Raw genomic sequence first — 8,325 nt, forward strand, 5'->3', positions numbered from 1 at the left:
TCCGGGGCTGTGAGTCCACGGACACTGAGCGAGCTCTGCGAGGTTCGTTCTGCTCACTCCTTCCGTGAGGTTTGCTCGCTTGGCTGTGTTGGGAGCCCGCTGTCTGAACAAGATCCCCACAAAGCCAGCGGCACTGCTGAGCTGTGCGCTGGCAGCTGATCTGCTTCCAGGCAAACACCAGGAGATGGGAAATAGTTCTCTCCAGGCCTTCCCCGGGCCGCTGGACTCCTTTCTGGTTCACAATATCCATTGATAATCACAGCATGCTCGTGGATACCGTGAGGGACCAGTGCAAACCATGCTCTCCTGCCACCACCGGTAACCAAGTCCTACTGGCTTGGAAGGGGAGGCTTCTCCATCAGCAGCATACCTGGCTGTACAGTCGAGCACAGAGGGGGGTGTTACAGCAAGGCAGGAAAATTTCTTCCTGAAATCATCATCCTTCCCAGCCACATAAGGAAACATCTGCCTAAATCCTCCCTCCCCCGCCCCCGCTGACAACCCATTGCAGGATTGCCCTAGTGCAATCTGTCCCGGGAAGCGCCATCAGAGCCCGCAGGTGCTCCTGTACTATTAATAACTCTAATGACACAATCACAGCCGGGATCTTGGCGTGTCCTTCTGGTTGCCAGACTCTTTCACTTTGCTTTTTTTTTTTTTTTTTTGGCGCGTGGGGGATTAAGTTCTTGGATGAATTCGGGAGTTTTTATCGCTCACAGAAGCGAGAACTGATAAGTACTAATTCAACCGGACATAACGTGGGCAGATGCCTGGCAAGCCATCCTGCCCCTGCCGTGTGCGTATCTCCAGTGGAGCGCACCTGGCCAGCGATTTGGAATGGGTGAACTGGTTTGCATGAGAACAGCCCAGATTGTCACCCAAAAATGGAACTTTTGTTCTTTTTGGGGTTTTGTGTAAAGTGTCAAATAATTGAATTTCTTTTCCTCGCACGCTTTGTTCTCTGCTCTCAGCTCTCCCTATTATTCTCTGTATTACAATGCATCTTATAAGCCAGTCATGCTGACCACTGGACGTCTTCACAGCCCCTGCCCTAAAGAGGTTACAGTCCAACTATCCAAGGACAGGATGGAAAGCAGGGAGGAGGAAGGATCCTGTCCACGGGCAATCCCAGGGCTGGGAATGGACTGTTGACCTACAGTTCTCTCCTCAGACCCGCTGCTCCAAATAGACGTAGAAAGCTCTGAAATACTGTCCCAGGCTGTCCTTGTGTGACTCCTCACCCAGTTTTGTTGATCTAAGCAGTTTGACTGCCAACGGAAAGCCTCCCACTTTTGGAGAGTTCACCTGCTGCCCGGGCCTGCATCATCTCCATCCTGGGCCCCATATTCAACTGTGTGGAGCTGGGGCACATTTGCCATCAGGGAAGAGAAGAGGACTGCTCCCTTTGTTTCATATATGAGCCCAAAGGCAGGTTTGATCCCAGGAGAGTATTTTCTAAAGCTAGGCCATCAGCCCATGGGATGTGGCTTCATCTTCTAAATCACCCCAGACCTTTCAGGGTGATTTTCATGGAATACACTCGAGCTCCTATTAAAAAAAAAATCACAAGTTGCCCTTTCTGCAAGGCACCAAGGTATTTTAAAAGGTCTGAATTTTTATGCCTCATACACTCTTGGTTAAGTACAATCCAAAGCCTGACCCCTTTTCTCCACACCTGGAGGCTAAGGGCAAGAGCACAATGCACGGGAGACACAGCTACTGGGTTTGCCAGGCAGGAGCTACTCCTGGTGTTGTTAGTCCAGTTTAATGCAGTAGTGGATGACACTTGGGTGCCACAGTGAGAAGTGACCTGGGTGAAATAGGATGGAGTCAGCGCCTTTCCTCCAAAAGCAGAGGAAGCCTCCTTGCTGCTCCTGGGACTGAAGCTGGGCTGCACTGCTCTCTGTCAGATCTGAGGCTAAGCTGTGAGATTAAACTTTAGGGCAAGGGGGTCAAGAGCAGACCGTCAAGTATTGAGAGTAATTACCCAGAGAGTTTAGAGAGAGCAGCCATTAGAGCCCAAATAGCTTCCTGAGAGAAAGATGGGTTCCTATAGCCTGACTCTGTGTCGCATGCATGTTCCCTTCCCCTAGTCCTTACTGTTGCCCGGAGAGTACTACTGCCTCGGTGAGCACCTGCTGAGGTCTGCAGGGAGCTAGTTATTGCAGGATGCTAGCTCCCCTCCTCTTCTCCCACTCCTGCACCAATGGGAACTCATTTGCAGGAGACTTTCTGCCCATAAGACCAAAGAGCTCAGCAGGAGAAATGTCTGCTCTTTGGGGCCCCTAGACCAGAGAACTGGTGTGTACTGGCCCCTAGGCTTTTGGAGTCATTCATGAGCTGAGATGCCAACCTATCTTCTCTTTTTTTTTCCTTAGCAGCAACCAGCTTTGTGTGTGGGGAGCTCTTTTACACCAACAGCCTTTCTCACTGCCCCTTTGCAGCATATGGGCTTGGGACTCTTGCCCTGTGTAGAATAAGGCAGGCATGTGCCAGCTTGTGACTGTGCTCATTCCCTGGATGGCAGTGGGCCTGATGCCCTTTAAGTTACTTACATTCCCCTGTATGTCTCGCGATGGATTTACCTTCACTGTCCCCTATGCAGGAAGCGAACTGCTATTTTCCATGTTTTAGGGAAACTAAGGTGTTTAGGCACAATACCTGCTATTGAAAACAATGAGACTTAGGTCCTTAATTGGGAGGTAAGCTCCTAAGTACTTGGAGCACCTGGGCCTAAGTGGTTTACCTGACAGGCAGAAACAGTGAACTGATCCCAGACATCCAGCCAGTGCCCTAACCACTGGGTAGCATTACCTCTCGCTACGGGCCTCAGTCCTCGCCAGTGGGCCAGCGATGCAGTTCTGTTACCTCTAATAGAAGTGCTCTTAATTTATACTGGGAAGAAGATTCATTTCCCACCTCTTGGTTAGGATTTGACTGTATTTGTGACCCTCCTGCCAACCGGAGCTGAGCACGCCGCTGCCACATACATAACAAATGGCTGCATCTTGTTTATTGATATAGCACTGAAATCATGCAGGGTCCTGCGCAGCCAGGGCAGGAGAGGCAGTGCCTGTCGAGTGGCCTTGCTGCCCGAGTGATTTATTATATATTTGACTGTCTAGTGCAGAGGGAGAGTGGCTGGGCAGGGAGGTCCCTTGGATCAAAGGGAGTGTGGCTGTAGTTGTACTGCATGGAGGTAAGCCAGTCTGGGCATGCAGGGAGGGTGGCAGGGGCTGTGCGTGGTGACGAGAAGGGTATGACAACAGCTCTTGATTAGGATTTGCATGGAAAGGGGAAGAGTGGAAGGAGAAACAGAGAGAAGGTGAGAAAACAAGGGAGAGGGAGAAGTGAGGGAGAGAGAGGGTGAGAGAAAAAGCTGGAGAATTAGCAGCTGTGGTGTCTTATATAACAGACTTTCTGCACAAGGGAGAGCTTTCGGCCTGCCACTTCCGCATGGGGTGTTTGCAATATGTATTTTAAAGAGAATTTAGCATGGGGGAAGGTGCCACATTGACAGCTCCACTGAGACTGGAGGCCTCAGAGGGGCAGAAGGATGGGTGGTAGGGCAAGTCCCCCACTGCCGCCACCCAGGGATCAGTGCTCCCCACAGCAGGTGAGGTGGGTCTTCACCACCCAGTCAGCCCCATTCAGCTATGTGGTGGCATGTCCCCCGTTCTTTTTTAAGCTGTTCCTCCTGTCTGTCTCTCACTCACTGCTGAGCTCTTCTGCCTACAACCATCCCCTTCGGCTCTGCTTCGTGTCACCCAAGTGTTTAAAGAAACAGCACACATGTCTTCAGAGCCCTGGGACCAGCAGCCCATTTCACAGGGGCCACAAAGCCACAAAACATCCCGCTTCAAGCCATCTGACTTGGTGACATGCTCCTCATCCCATTCCTAGACCTCTTGAGCCATCCAATGCCCTCCTTCCCTATGGCTGATGGAAATTCATCTTTGCTCAGTTGCCTCTGGCTTGATCTCATTACATCGGTGGCAAAATCAATACAACTCAGCAGATCTCATTGCCCACAGAAAATTGCTGGAGCCAGCATTTAAACCAGTCCCTGCCCGAATTCACCCTTAGTGCCTGGTTCAGAAGAGAGAGAAATCAAGAACTGCACAGTTAATAGTGTAGTTAATCTTCTGGATCCAAACAAGGAACTTCTTGTGTCCCTCTTCTCTCTAAATGAAAAGACCTGTCTCCATCCTTGATACTTGTATCCAGCCCAGCCACACTTATGCCCAACATATGGGGCCTATTAGGAAACAGTACAATATCTATGCATCCTACATGTCTGGCTGTAGGATACAGTGAGATCTCTGGATATGCCTCCCCCCAGATTTCAGTACCATCCTTCTGGAGCGTTTTCTTGAGAGAAATTAGCAGATGCTGGGTCCGGAGACATGGTTCAGTGCAATATAAAGACAAGGTCACCTGCAAACTTCAGACTGAGGTTTGGCATTGGAGTTCAGACATCTCAGGACTTGGAGGCTTTTTGATCTGGAGCCAACCCTCTTTCTGTGTCTCTTAATGGGTTAAAGGATGCAGTCTGTAGGAAAGATGCAGTGTGACCAAACCAGCTTCCTGCAGAAGGCCGCAGCAAAACTTCCCCTGACTTTGTTGCAGGGTCAGGCCATCTCGCTCTCCCACCTGCCGGCTAAAAAGGGCCCTCATCACAAGATGCCCTTCTTGTTTGTTGTTAGGCTGACGGTAAATCATATGCTTTATTATAGCATCTCCTTACAGTTGCAGCAATCAATTTCTCAGGTTCCAGCAGCAGCGACGTGTCAGAGAGGACCATAATTAAAGTGGGTCAGATTTTTTAGTGCGTTCACTATGTCCGTACAAGTGGAGACCTGCCAAAACCATCACCACAGGAGAGGCAGGATTCCTGGTTGGGCCTCTTGCAATCCTCTCTAACTTCCAACCCCCTGTGGTCAACTCCAGGTGCCCTCATTGCCAGGGAACACATCCTGAATTCCTTTCAAGGTGAGCGCACAAACCTAGCAGAGGATTTGCCTCCAGGGCTGCCAGAGATGAAAATAGATTCCTAGCAGAGTCTGGGCAGGAGATGGACGGGTAGCGAGCCTCTCTGGTGGCAAGTCGTTCACACAAAGGATGAGAAGTGCCTAGAAAAGAATCCTAAATGCCCCTGAAATAGCCTTGGGTTCCCAACTATTTTTCCCAAGCTGCCATTGCTTGTCATCTGTCCTGGTTTGGGTACCAAAATCATTTGCTCCACTCTGTTTCATCTGGGATCTCTGAAGCAGCCTGTGCATTGGACTCATTCGCTATTTGCTCATGCTAGCTGTGGGACTGCATATACCTCAAGAAAAAGGCAGCCGCTAGTCGCAGCCCTCGCAGGTCCCCGAGTGCAGCATCTGCTGCAGCCTGGGAGCCGCAGCCTCGCTGCTGGGTGCTGCATGAGTCATGGACCCTCCCCTTCCACCACCTTGACCGTCTCCCGGCATTTGTGCCTGTGCAGAGTAGGCCTGAAATGACCATCTGAACACTGCCCGGGGTGAGCCCCATGTTGGGTGTATGGGGTTTGGATGACTTATCTGCACTGGCCATGGAGGATTTCCACTAGAGGGAACCTTCCTGCTACAGTACGTGGGTTCATTTCCACTGCTGCCTGCATCATTCCCTTCTGCGGATGGATAATCCAGCCTCACTCGGCACCTCTCTGCCACAGACACTGAACCTCAGGGTCATCCCCAGGGCAATTCCTGCTGTATCTTCTGTGGGGAACTTGCTGGTCATCTGCAGTCAGCTGCCTGGTCACTGGGCATTGGCTCCTCCTGCTGAGATGTAGGAAAAGAAGCTAAAAATGCCTCAGATGCTTCCCTAGTACCATTTCCATACGGAAACAGTGGCTGACGCTGCCTCCACACTATTCTTCAGTGGGCTAAAGGTGTCCAGGGATTGGCAATGGCAGGGAGGTGTCCACGGAGCAAGCTCTTTTAAGATATGATCCTCCTGCTAAAGACTGGGGCAGTTTCAGGATATGTTTGATGGCCGGGAAAGCCTTGTCTGCTATTCTTCCCCTCAGTCTCCAGCAATCTTTTCTTCAGTGCAGCTTTAGGACACGAGCCCTATTTTCAAAGGGGTAGTTGGGAGATCACTGAACTTGCACTGAATTACGTACGTGTTGGAAACACAGCAAGACAGCCAACCCAGCCCTGAACGCCCAGGACAGCTTGGCACAGGCCAGTTCAGCATCGCAGGCCAACAAGGCCAGTGCTGAGCGCCTCCTCCCGAGTGCTGAGCACCTGTGATTGTGTTGGGTCGCTGAACGCAGGGGGGTGGAGGGTGCTAGAATCACTGCAGAATGAGGCCCTGACTGCTTAGGATCTAGCTGATGAGATGAGGCTTTGCAAACTCCAAGTGACCCCCAACTTTCCCCACCTCTGATTTCCAGGCACAGCAGCAACATCACGACATAAGACCTTGGAAAGGGTTTCTCCAGCTGACCAGAAGCCCATGCAGTGTGATGGGGAAGCTCAAGAGGGCTTTGCAAAACCAGGAGGGCTGGGCACAGGGAGTGATAACAGACCCGATATTGCTCTCATTAAAGTCCAGCTCATAACAGTCAGTGTCTCCTCTGGGTATAGGATCTGGCCCCAAGCTCACACCAGACCCCCCCAGGCTTTGAAGCACTTCCCTAAGGCAAACCTCTGGAGTTTTGTGCATTGCTATTTACAAAAAGCGCCTTAGAAAGGCCTCCCTGATTCAAAAGCTGATCCCTACACAGCAAAGCATTCCAGCAGGAGGTTAACTCTGAGCATGCGTTTCCCGGGAAGCATCCAACCTAAATGCTTTGTTGAAACTGGGCCAAGTGAGCCAGAACAGCACCCACTTGGTTTGGGTACACGGGCAGGAATTTGATGCTACTGCAGCATTGCCAACAAAATCAGGTCACTGCAATCCCTTCTTTTTGCTCCCTCTCTCTCTCTCTGAAGCGCCTGTGTTCTTCATCCCTGCTGCCCAGCCCACTGCCCCAGGCGAGCGCTGTGGAACGAAGCCAAGTCCCCACCTCGAATCTAATGAGGACGACAGCCGCATACACACAAAGTCCATCGCTACTGTTATTCCTAGGGAACCCGCCATCCAAGAGACCATGACTGGGGCTGAGAAGGACGTGCTGTGGCTCAGGTAACTGCTAGGAGCCTCTTGAAAAGCAAATGCAGCCAGATTCACCCTATCACCCTGGTGGGGGGTGAGAGCCAGGCCCAGTAACAAAACCCCAAATCCAGCTTTTGTTGAAGACTTGGATGAGGATCTGGATCTTGCCAGTGGCCCCGTACCAAAATTGGAGATCTGAACATCTCTGGCCTGCCATAGTGCCCAAGCTCCTGTGTTGGAGCAGTCTTTGAAACGGCTCCATTTCAGCATAGTGGCCTATAGCGTAGGGCCCAGCTCTGAATCGTGCGGCCTTCTGTGGAATAAAGACCCTGCAGAATTGTGTGTGGCTCAGATCATCTCCTCTGCTGTGGTCTCCACCAAGGTTTCATTGGAAATGGATTGGCAAAGGACAGGGATTGCGGGGTGGGGAACAGGGACGCATCAGAGCTCGCCCACTCGGCAAGCGGAGGCCCAGCTGGAGATGCAGGGTAGAGCAGGGGGCTCCACCTCCCTCGCCTCTTATGAACTGCAACCAGACAAGGTGGCTGGAAGTAACGCTGCAACCCACAGCCTTTTGCACCTGGGTCACAAGGTGAATTTTCCAGCCATTTGATGGATTCAGTCTCATGAAGACGACCTGTTGCCAAACTCTGGATTCCTGGAGAGATCTGGCCACAAAGAGGGCAGCTGGCTGGCCCTTCCTCCCCGACTTGAGCTTTTGGTCACTCTTCTGAGCAGCACTGACCTCTGCCCTGGCACCGTGGGGTGGTGGAAAGTCTCATCCAAACTCATGGAAGGCTGAGGCCTGCTCCGAGCCTGGCTGAACCCTTCCTGGTGGAGCGCCCACTGACCCCCAACCCTGCGCGGCTACCTGGTTTCACCGAAGCAAACCAGGGTGGAGGGAAGCCCTAGGGGTTTTGCAGTGGGCGCGGGAGGCGGCCGCAGGGAGACGGTGAGGGCAGGAGGCTGCAGCAGGACGGCAACAACGCCAGCCCCGAAGAGGCCCTGTGGTATCTCCCGGCCGAGGCCCGGGGAGGCGGAGGGATGAAGCCTGAGCCCCGCTCATGCCGAGGGCCCTGGGGCCTAGCGCCGTGAGGGGAAAGGAGCCGTTCCCGGCCGAGGGGCCACGCCGCGGGCGGTCCCGGGTGCTGGGCCAGCTCTCCTCAGGAGGCGGCGGGTGGGGCGAGGCGAGGCGGG

The sequence above is a fragment of the Crocodylus porosus genome, unplaced genomic scaffold, assembly GCF_001723895.1.
Source record: "Crocodylus porosus isolate Cpor-Errol unplaced genomic scaffold, CroPor_comp1, whole genome shotgun sequence".
Classification (NCBI taxonomy): domain Eukaryota; kingdom Metazoa; phylum Chordata; order Crocodylia; family Crocodylidae; genus Crocodylus; species Crocodylus porosus.